A 14,105-nucleotide genomic window follows, 5' to 3' on the forward strand; every position below is an offset into this window, starting at 1 on the left:
GTCCAGGGCCTCGCACTTGTTGCGCCACCCGCGCCCCTGCGCCGTCCGCCCGGCGGCTCTCGCCCACGCCGCGAAGCCGGCGCTCCTGGGCACCCGCGGCCGCCCAGTCCCCGCCCCGCCCGGAGGCCACGGGCTTCTGGACCGTGCCTCAGCTGCGCGGCGGGCGGCGGGCGGCGGGCGGCGGGCGGGGGCGCGCGCGGAGGCCGGGCGCCAGGGGCGGGGGCGCGCGGGGGCCGCGGGGCCAGCGCGCAGGCGCGACGGCGCAGGCGCGGGCCCGGCAGAGCCGGCGGCGCGAGGCGCTGAGGAGAACCCGGGGCGCGAGCGGGGCGGCCGCCGCCGCAGAGCCGAGCGAGCGGAGTCCGGCGGCAGGTACGCGTCCCCTCAGACAGCGCGCCGGGCCTCCTCCTCGCGCTGGGCCGCGGGCCCGGGAGTCGTGCGGTCTCCTCACGCCGGGCGGGGGGCTGCGGGGCCGGCGGGCCGGGGGGCCGGGGTGACCGCTGACCTTCATCCCGCGGGCCGGGTGCGTGCGGCCGCCGGGGACTCGGCTCCGGCCGCGGACCTGCCCGCCGCCCGGCGTCCCTGCTCGTTTCCGCAGCCCTCAGGGCTGGGGCTCGGGTCCGGCCGCGCTGCCTGACGCGCGCCCTCGGCCTCCGCGGGCCGGCTTGCGTGTCCCTGCAGCCCGAGGCTGCGGAGACCCCTGCAGGGCCGGCGGGCGTGCTCCGGCCTCGGCGGGCGGAGGAGGGGAGCGCACCCGGGGGGCGGCTCGCCCCGTCGCGGTGGCTCCTCGGGCGCCGCGCCGCGGGACGGGCTGCGGGGACGTGGACCCCCCGGGGGGCGGGCGCGCCGACGCCCGGGGCGCGGAGCTGCCACCTGTTGGAGGCCAGCCCCCAGGTGTCGCCGTCCCGCGCCGGGCCCGCGCCGCCCCTCGCGTCTCCCTCAGCGCCGCCGAGCCGGTGCGGCGACCCGGACGGGCTGAGGCGGCCACAGACCGCAGTCCACACGGGCGGAACCGCACACGCTGTGGGCCGAGTTTCCCTCGGGGTGCGCGTTCCCCGCTCCCCTGGCTCCTCAGCTGGCTTCCAGCCCCAGCCCCGGCCCCGCCGGCCGGCTGGGTGTCGCTGCTTCTCTTTGTGTTTCCCCCGAAACGCGGTGGGGAGAGGAGCGGGAGCCGCTGGAGGCGCCCGCGGAGGACGCTACCACGAGGCGTGGGGATGTGTGTGGCAGCGGGACGGTGGCCGCTCCCCAAACACAGCCGCGGGCCGCACGTCCCCACGAGGACCGCACACGGTGTGACTGCCCGCGTGCGCCCCACACCGAGGCGGGAGCCGTCTGTGCTCCGTCCCCCGGAGCCCTCGCACGCGCCCTGCGACCTTCGCGGGGAAGACGCCGAGCCCCGGAACGGTTCGCGCGCCTGCCCAAGGTCACCGTCAGGGTCAGGGCAGGCAGGCAGGCAGGCAGACTCCGGCGCCCCGAGTGCTGGGGGTGTCGGGGAGCGTGGGGGGCGCCGTTGACCCCGCGGCCGCCGCGCCGTCTGCGCTCGCATTGACGTCGGGCTTGTGCCTCAGCACGCGGCGCTGGGCGTTCCACCTCGTCGGGGCCGCGCCGACCTTGGTGGCTCGGCTCTGACTGCGAGACACTGTCGTCTTACGGCGGGTGCGTGTGGAACTGTTCGAGGCGGCGGCGCAGAGTCTGAGAGAGCCGGAGTCCAAGACGACTTCCACTGAACTCTCCCAAGCAAGCAGGGAAGTTCAAAGCGGAGTTTCCCTTCGGATTTAAGTCTCTAAAAATGTACACGCGTCAGGTAGAACAAATATCTCCTGCTTTTCATTAGCGAACCCTACCGCAGTCCCCTTGCCCGCCCTGCACACCGGGCTCGGGTCTCACCGCCAGTCCCAGGGCACCGCTGCTGCCGTAGGAACCCGCAGGTCGTACGTCGTCGTAATCCATAGGGTGCTCACCCCTGGACCCTCATCCAGTCTGGCTCTCTAGTTGCAGCAGTTGCGCATTCGAAACTCTTGGAATTTGTGCTTTTCACTATAGGTGTACATTTAAACTTTTTTTTTTGCAAGTGCATTATTTATTACTATTACATGAAATACTTTTGATTTCCATTCATATGTTTTTCTCTTCTTGGTGGCAGCCATAGCAAAGGTTTTAGTGTTATTTAGAAATTGGCTCACAACCCACGATTTAACCCAGGTCCTTGCCAAACTGAAAAGGGTTGGAGTTCACCAGTGACACCCACTGTAGGACCCTCACCTGCGGTCCAGGTCTCATCCGAGACCCCTAGAGCTCCCTTTTGCCCTGTTTGCACTCAGTTTCCCCATAGAGAAGATGTGGGGGTGTCTAACGTTAGATCACACCAGGTGCCTTGGGTGCAGAGTGTAAGGGAAGCTGCCTGGTTCTGATGTGGGAGTCAGTCAGGAAGTCACTTCTGCATGAACAGGAGCCTAGACTGAGATTTCTGGTGGCAAATGGAACATGCACTCATTTGTAAAATGTTCAAATATCACATAAATATAGAAGATGGAAGGTCAGTAGTTAGAATCTGATAATCTCACTCCCCAGCATCATCCACAGTAATGGTTTAGTGTGGAGTCCTCCAGGTTGTGAATGTGGATACTAAAATATTACTGTTTGCCAACAATATACATAGTTACACACTGGTTTGCAGTTTCTTGTCTTGCACTTGGTAATGGACCTTGGCTCTCTTGGAGGCTCTTGAATGGTATACTTCTAGTTACCTTTTATTCAGCCACAGTGGGAACCAGATGAAGGGAGCTGTGTAACCAGGATGTGAGGAAGGAAACTAGTGTGCGGTGGGTAAGGACACGGCCTGAGCTGTGTCCTGTGATAGGTAGTTCTCACATTCTGTAAGTCCTGTAGCCTTTTGCTGTTACCCCTTGTGGTCAGCTGTTTGAAGCTGAGGAAAGGGGAGCCTGAGGGACATGATGGAAGGACAGAGCTGAGACTCAAGTCCAGGTCATTGTAACTCAAACTCTACTCTTTTTCCTTCTAATTGCACAGTGAGGAGTGTTCTGCCCTGTGGTCCTCTGGCCTCCCATCCTACGCCGCCTCTGCCCATTCACACTGGCCTCCTTGCTGTTCCCCCTGCCTCAGGGCCTTAGCACTAGTGGTTCCCTTTCCTGGAATGCTCTGGTTTGCAGCATCACCTCCTTTTGGTTTTGCTCAAATTCTGACCACTCCTTTAAAACTACATGATTCCCCACCAGGCATTCCCATCCCTCTTCCCTGCTTTGCTTTCATCCGTAGCCCCTCCTAGCATGCTGTATAAGTTAGCTATGTTTATCATCCACCCGCAGCCCGGGAATGAGCATTCCAGGGCACAGGGATTTTGTCTGTTGTGTTCCCTCCCCGAACCCTGGTGCTATGGACAAGTCACTGTGGCATCCTTAAATCTTTCCAGCCCTCCACACTTCTTGTTTTTGTTAGTCTTACAGGTCCCCACAGTGAGTCAACAAAAGTCTAAAATGCAAAGGCTCTCTAGGTGTATTTGGGGGAACAGCAAGGAAAGTAGAGAAGAATCCACAGAGACCTTGTCTTACCTTGAATGGGCACTATGGAGAGAGGAACCTCCCAAGTAGAGTCAGTCCTTTTAAAGATGAAAAGAAAGTCCCCTCAGAGATGGGGTGTGTGACAAGACAGCAGATGGTTTTGGGGCAATGGCCTGCTGTGGAGAGGAGACTTGTGGGTTCCCCTCTGTTGGAGTGCAGAATGTTTTGAAGACTTCCAAAGATGCCATCGATTTTCCCAGTGGGCCAAGTCTCTAGAAAGGAAAAGGAATCCATGGGCAGTCACACAGGCAGGTTAATCACTGCAACCCAGCATCGGCCTGTTGCCTTTTTGGAGATTAAATACCTGTTGATGTCTTCCCTGTTGTAAGCCTGGGTGTAAGAGTTCAGTACCTGAGCACATACCGGCAACATCACGGCCTGAGATGCTTTTGGCCCAAGCTGTCCTGTACTCCACTCCTTTCATACAGCTGCTGCTTGGAGTTCTTGAGCTGCAGCAAAGGATGGCCGTTTGGGGAACTCATACAACACTTTAGAATTTAACACCTGGATGCTGGAGGGAGTTAATGGTTATGGGATGAAGTCTCCCCGAAACTGCTTGTCAGCCATGGGAAGGCCCCCTTCTCCTCCTCCTCTCTTTTCGGTGGCTTAGGTACTGCTCTAGGCAATCTGAATTATCCACCAGGAGAGTGTCACTCTAAAACAAAAAAAACAAACACAAAAAAGAAACGCAGCCTCCCTAAAACTGCTTTTGATTTGTAATAGAAATGACTCAGTAGCTAGGACAGGGGCTTATACACAGCTCATTAAAACAGAGAATTTTAATCAGTATTTCTGCCCTTTGCAGCCTGGGCATTTGGAAGTCCAGGCTGTGACTGGGCAGCTGTTCTCTGGGTTTCAGTCTCAAGTCATATCACATACTTTTGGCTGCTCTCTTGTCTCAGAAAACAAGTCCAAAGTGAGTTATTTCATCCTATTTCATCAGCCTCCCACCCGAGTTTCAGAACTGCCGTTTTCTCCAGCCAGTCACTGTATAAGGTCGAGCAACCTTTCTTATAAAGGTTTCCCTTAAAATAGTTAGATCTTTGTATTTTACCTAAATTTTATGCTGTTTTTTAAAAATTCTATAACACTTGCTAATCTCATTTTCAACATGAGTACTAAAATGTGTTAGTTTTGTTCTTTGAAACAAAAGAACAGGGAGAAACATTGTAATCCCTCGAATAAAGAAAGTCTTCCATAGCTTTGGGACATACTCTCAGAAGGAATGCTTACAAATTCCCCATCTCTCCCTGTCCTTTCACTCTCAGTTCCTGCCCTTGGCTCTACCTGTTGTCACTGCCTCCTTGATGTCCTTCAAGGAACCCCTGCTCCCACCCCTCATAAAGATCACCTGTGATTGCCCACACCCAAATCCACAGCTGTTTGTCAGATTTCATTCCTGAAGGCTCAGCAACATCTGACCCTATTGACTCGTACTCCTTGGAATGCTCCCTGTCACAGCTCCTTCCTACAGCACCTGACCTCTCTGTCTGCATCCTTCCTGTTCTGTGGAGAGAGGTGAGAGGGCGAGAAGCAGAAGAGTTTGAGTGTGGGCTTTCTCCAGGGTTGGAATCCCTGCTCTAGCACTTGCTAACCGGGTGACTTTGAGTAATTTAACACTGCTGTACTTCTGTTTCCTCATTACTAAAATGGAAAGAAGAGTAGCTATGTCATTGGCCTGTTAGGAAGCAGATGAAATGATTGTGCTTAGTCAAGAGTGAGCCCTCAGTAAATGTCACCTTTTATCATTTTGATAATTTCTGCTTAGATACCTTTGAAGGCTAAAAACCCTAACTTTGACCCCCAATTATTTTACTTACTGCCATGGCCCTTCCCCATGTGTGCCCACTTCCAAGCCTTTGTCCATGCAGTCCCCACTGTCACCCCTTCCTGCCCTGCCCCTCCATCCTGGCAGAGTCGGGAGAGTGCTGAGGAGAGACTGACCACGGACCTGTGATAAGACATCCTCACATAGCACTCAGCCTGCCTTGATCAGAAAAACTATAAATTACTTAAGGATGCTAGCTGTGATTTACACTTAAAAAAGTATCCTCCTCCATAGTATTTAACACTATACTTTACATATAGTAGGAATTTAATTTGTATCTTTAAGCTGTCAAACATAGTTTTTCTTGCCTCTGTCAAAATCTTTTTCCTCTGAGGTATTGATCAGTCCTAAAGACCACTAAGGTTTAGATGGGAAAATTAAGTCAGCCCCACAGGGAGAGTTAACCACCTTAGAATTTTTGGAATGAGGAGGGATGTTTAGAAATCATTTTAAAAATGGGAGCACAGGGAGTAATTTAATGCTTTTAAAAAGGAGTGTGAAATCCTACCAACCTATGAAGCTGTTAGGATTTTATAAAGTGTTTAGAGCTTTTTTTTTTCCTGTTCTCATGACATTTCTCCAAGTAAGATGAGCTCTGAGGCTGTAAGTACAAAATTTTTTACCTCTTCAGGCCTTGTCACAGGCCTGATCCTGAGCCACCAGGTTCTAATCCTGCCTTCTTTCCCTTTGCTACCCGGTGAAGGGGATGTTGACATTGAGTGAAGATCAAAGGAGGGGCTGCTTACTGGTTTTAAAAAAACATTAGTGTCTATAATCAGTTATAGATTGCATAAGAAACAAGGAGATATATATAGATTGAATAGTCACAGAAATTCAGACCGTCTTACTCCTGAAGGTCTCAAGTCTGAATGCGGCAACACATTCGGGGGCTGTTATGATCATCCTTGGAGTATTTTTGCTGAAATTGTTTTTAAGGGCCCAAAATGCTTTTATAGTGCCTTTGACAATAAGTGTGTTATTCCAAAAAATAATATTTCTGGAGGAATCTTTTTGGTTGCCATTGGAGGGAATTAGATTCGACCAGCTGTGCCCACCAGTGGTTGCTTGGGATGACAGCACTGCTGTGAGATGCACTGCCAGGTGCTTCAGGGCGAAGTAGGAGTGACAGGTACTCCGCCCTTTGGTAAAGGGCCACAGTTGCTCAGGAATCATCATGGCTGTTAGAAAATTGTTCTGGAGACTTGTGATTTAAAACCGACCTCCAACCGATAGTCTTTGTTCTTCCTAAATGCAGTAGTGTTTCAGTCGACTAAAAATAACATGCTGTACTTTCTAAAAAACACCAAGGCTCCAGCCTTGAGAAAGACCTGCTTTGGCCATAAGTCTCCTTTGGCTTGTTAATTGCCTTCAGAAGGGGAAAGCATACACAGAGGACCCCCAAGGCGTTCACTACACAACAGTTTAGAAATAAGCCTTCTATAGGTTCTGGGATCATGGAGGCAAGGTAGATTTACTTATTCCACAGACGGTTGTGAGCATCTTCAATGCTCCTGATCTTGCTAACAGGTGGAAGGAGTGCCAAAGATCATGTCCAGTGTTATGGACTGATTTATGACCCTTGCCCTCCACCAAATACATAACGTTGAAGCCCTACCTCCTAACGTGGCTGTATGAGGTGATAGGGTCTATAGTAGGTAATTAAGGTTAAATGAGGTCATGAGAATGGGGTCTTAATCTGATAGGACTATGGTCTTATAAGAAGAGGAAGAGAGAACAATTTATTTTTCTCTCCACCATAGTGAGAAGGTAGCTGTCTGCAAGCCAGAAAGAGAGGTCTCCCCAAAACCCAACCATGCTGGCACCCAGATCTTGGACTTCTGGTCTCCAGAACTGTGAGAAATAAATATCTGTTGTTGAAGTCACCCAGTCTGTTACAGTAGCATAAGCTTTGAGCTGAATGTAAGACTGGAGGCTTGATTTAGAACAGGTGAGTTTTTTTAAAAAACAACAACTTAAAATTAGTCTTAATTACTGAAACAAGGTAGTGCTTGAAAATGTGAGTAACTAGAAAGTTATGGAGTCAGTTTGAGGACTAAGGTTAGAGAGAAATAATGCTATTTCTAGTTGTAAGCACATTCATACTATTACTTGTTACTCTCCTCTTCCAAAGATAACATTTCAGGTTTTGAAAAGAAGCATCACACTAAGGCGTCAGGATTCCTGGAGCCCAGACCCAGCTATTCCACAGATTAAGAGTGTAACTCCTGACAAGTGGCTTCACTCTTCTGGGCCTCGCATCCTTTCCTGCTAAAGGATGGGACTGGGCTTTGTGGTTTAGGGGTCCCAACATAACTTTTGTACTCTGAGCTATGTATGCAGTGCCTTAAGCGAGGAGGACAAAATAATTCACATGGGGAGCTTGCTTTACAAATCATACTTGATGATAGCGGTTGGAAAAGTCAAGCATAGATGAATGGCATTTGGCAGGAGAAAACCTTAGTACATCCGAAACCCTTAATTAGACACTGTAGGCAGCACTGTAGCTCTGTCTGTATCAAAAGATACAGTGTTATCAAGTGGCATGTTGTAGATAAAGATATGCAGTGTTTTTGCAACAGCTTGTTCATCTGTGGTGTGTGTGATTGGCCTGTGTCAGACAGGCAGCATCTGCATTTTTAACTGCACCTCAGTGCAGTTGAAAACCTTAGTGCTCCTACATGTAGATTAAAGGCCTCTTGCTCAGTTTCTGTGGATATGAGTTCATTGACATTGATGACATTCAGTGGGTGGTTTGGGGACCATAGCTAGTGACACATATGTTTTCTTTCCTCCAGATTTTATATGTAACTGAATACTATCACCATACTACGTGTAAGTTTGTTTTGCTTTTGCCTCCTCCTTTTACTACCCCAGTCAGGCTCACATTTCTCAATTGTGATATCATGGTTACTATTGCTGCATAACAAATTATCCCAACACCTAATGGGATAAATTAAATGCCTTAAAACAAGCATTCGGTTCTGCTCAGGCCAGCCAGTCTGGACTTGTGGTGCTGGAGACAGAGAGTTGTGGTGCGGGGAAGGTCGCTGGGCGGCTTCATGGCTGGGATGGCGTCCCCTCCTCTTTGCTTGCTGGGTGGAGCCCTGACTCTTTGCTTTGACTCCATTTAACTTATGTCACGGGTCACCCCCACCCCGCTTCCCCCAGCCCCCCAGTGTGCGGAGTCTGGGCCCTGGTATCGAATGTGGGCATTTCAGATACTGGAAGAGCTGCTTTCTCTCTTTGTCACACACATACTGATGAATATACATTTGTGGCCTAATTTTTACTTCTTGTGAGCTTGATTAACATGATTTAGCTAATCATGCTGAGGTTGACTCAACCTTGAGAGTGAGGGAAGGAGAGGCCACATCCTGACACTTAGTAAATTCGTCAAGCTGAAACCACACAGCAATCCTTCTTGGTGAGCAGCCTTCTATCTCATGTTGTCATTGATCCCTCCATGCTGCCTCAGGGGGCACCATGCTTCCCCTTCAGTTTAAAATCTGGTGGGGGAGGGGGAGCGTATTTATTCCGCAGGTACTTTTTTCTTGGCACTTACATATGGGAGTAAAGTCAGGGGCTGGAGATCTCCTAAGGTGCCAGTTCAGGGAGAAGGAACTCAGCTCCTGTGCAAGTTCCCTGGGGCTTCTGTAGCCAAGTACCAGAAACTGGGTAGTTAAAAAAAAAAAAACAGAAATTTGTCCTCTTGCAGTTCTGGAGGCCAGAGGTGTCAGATCAAGGTGGCTGCAGGGCCACACTCCCTGTACAGGCTCTGGGGGAGAATACTCCCTGCTTCTCTGGTGGACCTGGGTGTTCCTTGCCTTGTGGTGGCATCACTCCAGCCTCTGTCTCTGTCTTCACGGGGTCTTTTCCTCTCTGCCTCTTATAAGGACACTGCTGTTGGATTCAGGGCCCATCCCGGTCCAGGATGACCTCATTGTAACTAGTTACAGAGGCCTATTTCTACATAGAGTCAGGTTCTGAGGTTTCAAGTGAATTTGGGCAGACACTGTTCAACCCACTGTGTCTCCTTAAGTCAGAAATATGCTCAGGCTTAAGAGCCTGGGACTGTGTTGATTGCATGAGTCCATCACAGCACAGACTACTCAGGCCCTGGGTTGTAAGTACAAGAGCTGTGAGAAACATACAGAATATAATTGAGGGGCATGCTAGCTGGTGGCTGCAGTGATACACAGTGATGCTTCTGGTAAGATCCCCACAGGCACCATTCCAGACTGGGGACAACCACCTGCCCACTGGGACTCTTGCCACCTCCAAGTGAGCTCACCCCACAGGACTGCTCTCTGCAGATGGGGCTGGTTCCCACAGCCCCTGCTGCTCTCTGCTGGTGTGGCCACCTGTCTCCTGGCCCAGGGCCCTCCCAGCTTTGTAGCTTCCCACGGACACTGGTGGTGATATTTCAAAGGCTCTTTTTCTCCTTTTGCAATAGGCTTCTCTCCTAGGGGCTGCTCCCCCATAATCACTCTAGTTACTTTCCAAGTCATTGCCCTCTTGGTCACAGAAAGGCAGTCCCCCACAGTTGGAACATGGCACTCTCCTGCCACGCTGCTAACTGTGGATAAGCCACCGACCTCATCTTGAATTAGGTTAACCTGTGATGTACTCCTGTGTTGGTTTCTTTCTGATCCTTCCCATCTCAATCAGAGGATAATGTGTTCTGTGCCAGAGTATCACATTCTAGGTTCCCAAACTACCTTCTTACTCCTCATTCATTCACATGAGACTCATCCGAGGACCCGTTCCACAAATTATGCCCACTCCCTACTGCCCGGATCACCTGGCACTGTGCCCAGGCTCGTGGACGGCCCCAGTGTACTGGAACAAAACATCTGAAACAGTGACCAGGGAACCCAAGTTGCCTTGGCTCCTAGTAGCGGAGTCAGGTGGATGTGGGTTCCAATTCCAGGTCAGCCACTCACTAACAGTGCTCTTAACCTCCCTACCCAAGTTCCGTAAACTGTAAAGTATCTATGAATTGGGCCTAAAATATTATACTTTGAAAAAATTTTGTGAAAATTTCGGGCCCTGTGCCAGTTGCACTGTGATTGAAGGCAGAATCCACGGCACGTGGATGACAAGTAGCTGTCTCATGGCACCATGTTGGTTCCAGAAACTGGCTCCTGATCCACCCGACTATAATAACTAATGCCTCTCCCAACACGCAGTGTGTGTTTTTCTCTAGAGCGAGGGTGTCCAACCCAAGGCCTGCAGGCCATATGTGGCCCAACACAAATTAGTACATTTAGTTAAAACCTCTTTTTGCTCGCCAGTTTTTGTTAGTGTTTGTGTATTTAACGTGTGGCCCAAGACAACTCTTCTTCTTCTAGTGTGGCCCAGAGATGCCAAAAGGTTGGACACCCCTTTGAGCATTCCCCATTTGTTTCCCTTTTCTCTTACCTCAAAGGAAGACTTTATTCTTCCTTTTCAAAGTTAATAATCTTTGTATTGTTAACTCCTTCCCTTCCCACCCATGTCAGAACGTGTCTGTTATCTCTGTTGGCTGTTTTCCATCAACAAACTTGAGTTGTGCCTTTGCTTAGAAACACCCTTCTCTCAGCCCTGCAGCCCACTCAGGAGACGTGTAGGCTCTTTCCTTCGGCTTCACACTCCTGGAACACTTCTAACATTCATCCATTTAACAAAAGTGTGTCACGCATGACCCCATGTTCGGTACCATGACAGATGATGGGCAGAGATGATACTATCAGTGTTGCTTCTCAACCTCAAGCAAGGGAGTGACCAGCCCTAGCAAGTTCTGCTCTGGCCTTTGCCCACAGCTTGCCCCTCACATGAGGCTCTCTGATCTCAGCTCACCAGCTTCATTTTGCTATTGTCAACAGTCCCAAGATCTCTCCCACCATACAGAGGGAACACACTTCATCTAGTTACTTCCTCTGTCTCCCTCAGGTCCCAGGTCAAGCATTGCTTCCTCAGGGAAACCTTCATGCCCCCGCCGCTCCCCCATTTGGGACAGATTCCTCTTTTACATCCCAGTACATCCTTCTGTCCCTTTGTTCAGAACACTGACTCAGTTTCTGATTTTCCACGTATGGGTGTAATTACTTGACTGTCTTTCCACTCTGCCCCGAGCTCTGTGGGTGCAGGGACTGTGACAGTTTTCACTTGTCATTCTGTGCACAGTCCCAGTGTTGGACCTGTCAGGTGGAAGACCCTCAGTAGACTCTGGTGGAGGGAAGGAAGGGAGGGAGAAAGTGTCCTGCAGGAGCCAGTCAGGTAGGGAGAAGAAAACCATGTACACGTTCATACTCGGAGCAGAGTGTAATAGTGGAGTTATACCCTGTGTGTTAACAGAGCACAGAATCCAGCAGCTAGCTTACAGGGGTGTGGATGCAGGTGTGAAGTCATCAGCAAATACTTCTGAAAGTGATGAGTAGGCATTCACTATGCAAATGAGGAAGAAAATGGGATTCTGGTAGAGGGGAGGGCTTATGCAAAGTTGTGAAAGAACAGCTGAGTGAGGTGGGGTGACTGGAGTGAAGGGAGAATGTGGAGAAGGGGCTGGAAAGCCGGGACACAGATAATGCCTATTTCCTGTGGAATTTGAACATGTATGGAAAGAGCCAGAAATGGGTTTTAAGTAGGAAATAATATGATTTGCATTTTAAAAAGACTTATTTTGGCAACTAAAACTCTCACACATGGCTGGTGGAATTATAGCTACTCTGAAAAGCTATTTAGAAGTATCTGATAAAGCAAAACATATACCTATTTTATAAATTGGCAATTCTACTCCTAGATATCTGCCTAAAATTGAACATTTATATCCAAAAAAAAATTACACAGAAATGTTTGTGACAACTTTTTTGTAAGAGCCAAAACTGGAAACAATTCCATTTTCTATCACCTGCTGGTGTACCTAAATGAAAAAATAAATTGTGGTATTTCCATATAATCGGGTGCTCCTCAGCCACATAAAGGAGCAAAAAATACTGATGAACACAGACGCCCAGATGAATCTCCTAGACATTATGTCGAGTCTAAGAATCCAGACACACGTAATCCACATGGTGAGATTACATTTATCTATAGTTAGAAAGCAGCCGAAGCTAATCTCTGGGAATAGAGGTTAGGAAGCCTCTGGGCGTCAGGGGCTTGACTTCAGAGTCATGAGGGACCTTTCTGGGGCAGTGAAAATGTTTCATATCTTGATCGGGGTGGTAGTTCTGTTCAAACATATCCAATTGTACACTTACAATGAGTGTGTTTTATTGTATGTGAATCATGTGTATTCTGAGACCTCTTTGGAAGTAGTTTGGAAAATGCTGGATGACGGATTGAGACTTGACTTGGGGAGATTGTAAAAATGCAGTTGAGAAATTTCAGGGCCACTATTTAAGCAATGGCAGTGGGTTTGGAAAAAAAGGGATGAAATCCTGGGTTGTTGAGGTGACAGAATTGACAAGAATGAAATGTGAACAAGGATGGTTATTGTAGCGTTTTCACAGTGGCCAAAAAAAAAGTCTGAAAACTGCCCTTCAACAGGGGAATTGTTAACTAAGCTATAGAGCATCCTAACTGTGGAATATTATAGAGCCGTTAATTAAAAATGGAGTTTGAGTTTTACTGCTCAACTCAGCAGAAGGACTTCTACAAGAAAAGGGGTGGGTGCCCAGGTTTAACATTGGTGCATGTGCAGTAGGTCCCTCACTGGGGACAACAGCAGTGAGGCAGGTGACGTGTCAGAGCGGGCAAAGAGGAAAAGCAGCCACTGAAAGCATGAACGGTATGATTAGCAATGCACGTAAAGCTATATATGTGCGTGTGTGTTCAGAAATTAGAAAAAATGTAAGTTTTTGTCTATTGAGCAGAAAAAAGATGTCTGCTATACATTGTCGAGTGATAAAATCTCAGAGTTGGTTCTATTTTGTTAAGCGCAGACCTACAGAAGCTACCCTAGCAATGTGGGCACGTGTTCACACAGCTCCGAGCATGGATTCGCACCTGGGTGTTAATGTAGGGATCTCAGGCAAGAGGTGGACGGGTAAAATGGAGGATGGAGAGAAGTGTAGCTGTTTACAAATAGATCTCTGAATTATTTTGTGTGTTGTGGTGGCCATTTGTCTATAATGTATCTATCTATTGCTACAATAGTACTGTATAACAAACTACCCCAAAACCTTGGTGGGCTGAAAACAGACAACAAAATAAACACCAACCTTTTTGTTTAACAGAAGGCTGAACGAAAAGGGGGGAATTGTGTCTGCCAGTGAGGAGGCATTAGTTATTCAATATTCATAAGAAAGTTTACAGCTTTCAAAACACTCCTCTGTAATTCTTCATTATCCTCACCTCTCTGAATTTTAATTTTTGTCTCTGCATCTGTCTCTATCACTAGCCCATGAGTTTGAGTGCTGTGACCATGTCTCATTTATCTTGATAATCTCAATATTTAATATGGTTCCTAGAACATAGAAGGTGCTAATAAATTCTGGAAGAATACATTTTTACAAAACAACAACTTTATTTAGCTCATGAGTCTGTGAGTTAGTCTGGGCACAGCTGGGTGGCTCTTCTCGTCTTGACAGACCTCACAAACACACCTGGGGTGGGAGGGTGGGTGGCTCGCTGTCTGGCTGAGGCGATGGGCCTGCATGTTGCTATGGTGATGTACAAGCGAAAGGACAAGCCCAGTCCTAGGAGTGCTTTTCACGTTTGCT

At 49.3% G+C, this 14,105-nt stretch overlaps 1 protein-coding gene across 2 annotated transcripts in view; it reads left to right on the forward strand.

Annotated features, from left to right (window-relative positions):
* The first annotated feature begins 269 nt into the window (after nucleotides 1-269).
* The window catches only part of TMEM266 (transmembrane protein 266), a 53,832-nt gene continuing 39,996 nt past the window's right edge, over nucleotides 270-14,105 (forward strand). For both annotated transcript variants that reach the window (XM_045825066.1, XM_045825067.1), the window contains exon 1: nucleotides 270-369. The gene's annotated coding sequence lies outside the window, so the exon portion shown is untranslated. The remainder of the gene's footprint in view (nucleotides 370-14,105) is intronic.

The sequence above is a fragment of the Phyllostomus hastatus genome, unplaced genomic scaffold (genome assembly GCF_019186645.2).
Source record: "Phyllostomus hastatus isolate PE091 unplaced genomic scaffold, TTU_PhHast_1.1 phas_scaffold_555, whole genome shotgun sequence".
Lineage (NCBI taxonomy): Eukaryota > Metazoa > Chordata > Mammalia > Chiroptera > Phyllostomidae > Phyllostomus > Phyllostomus hastatus.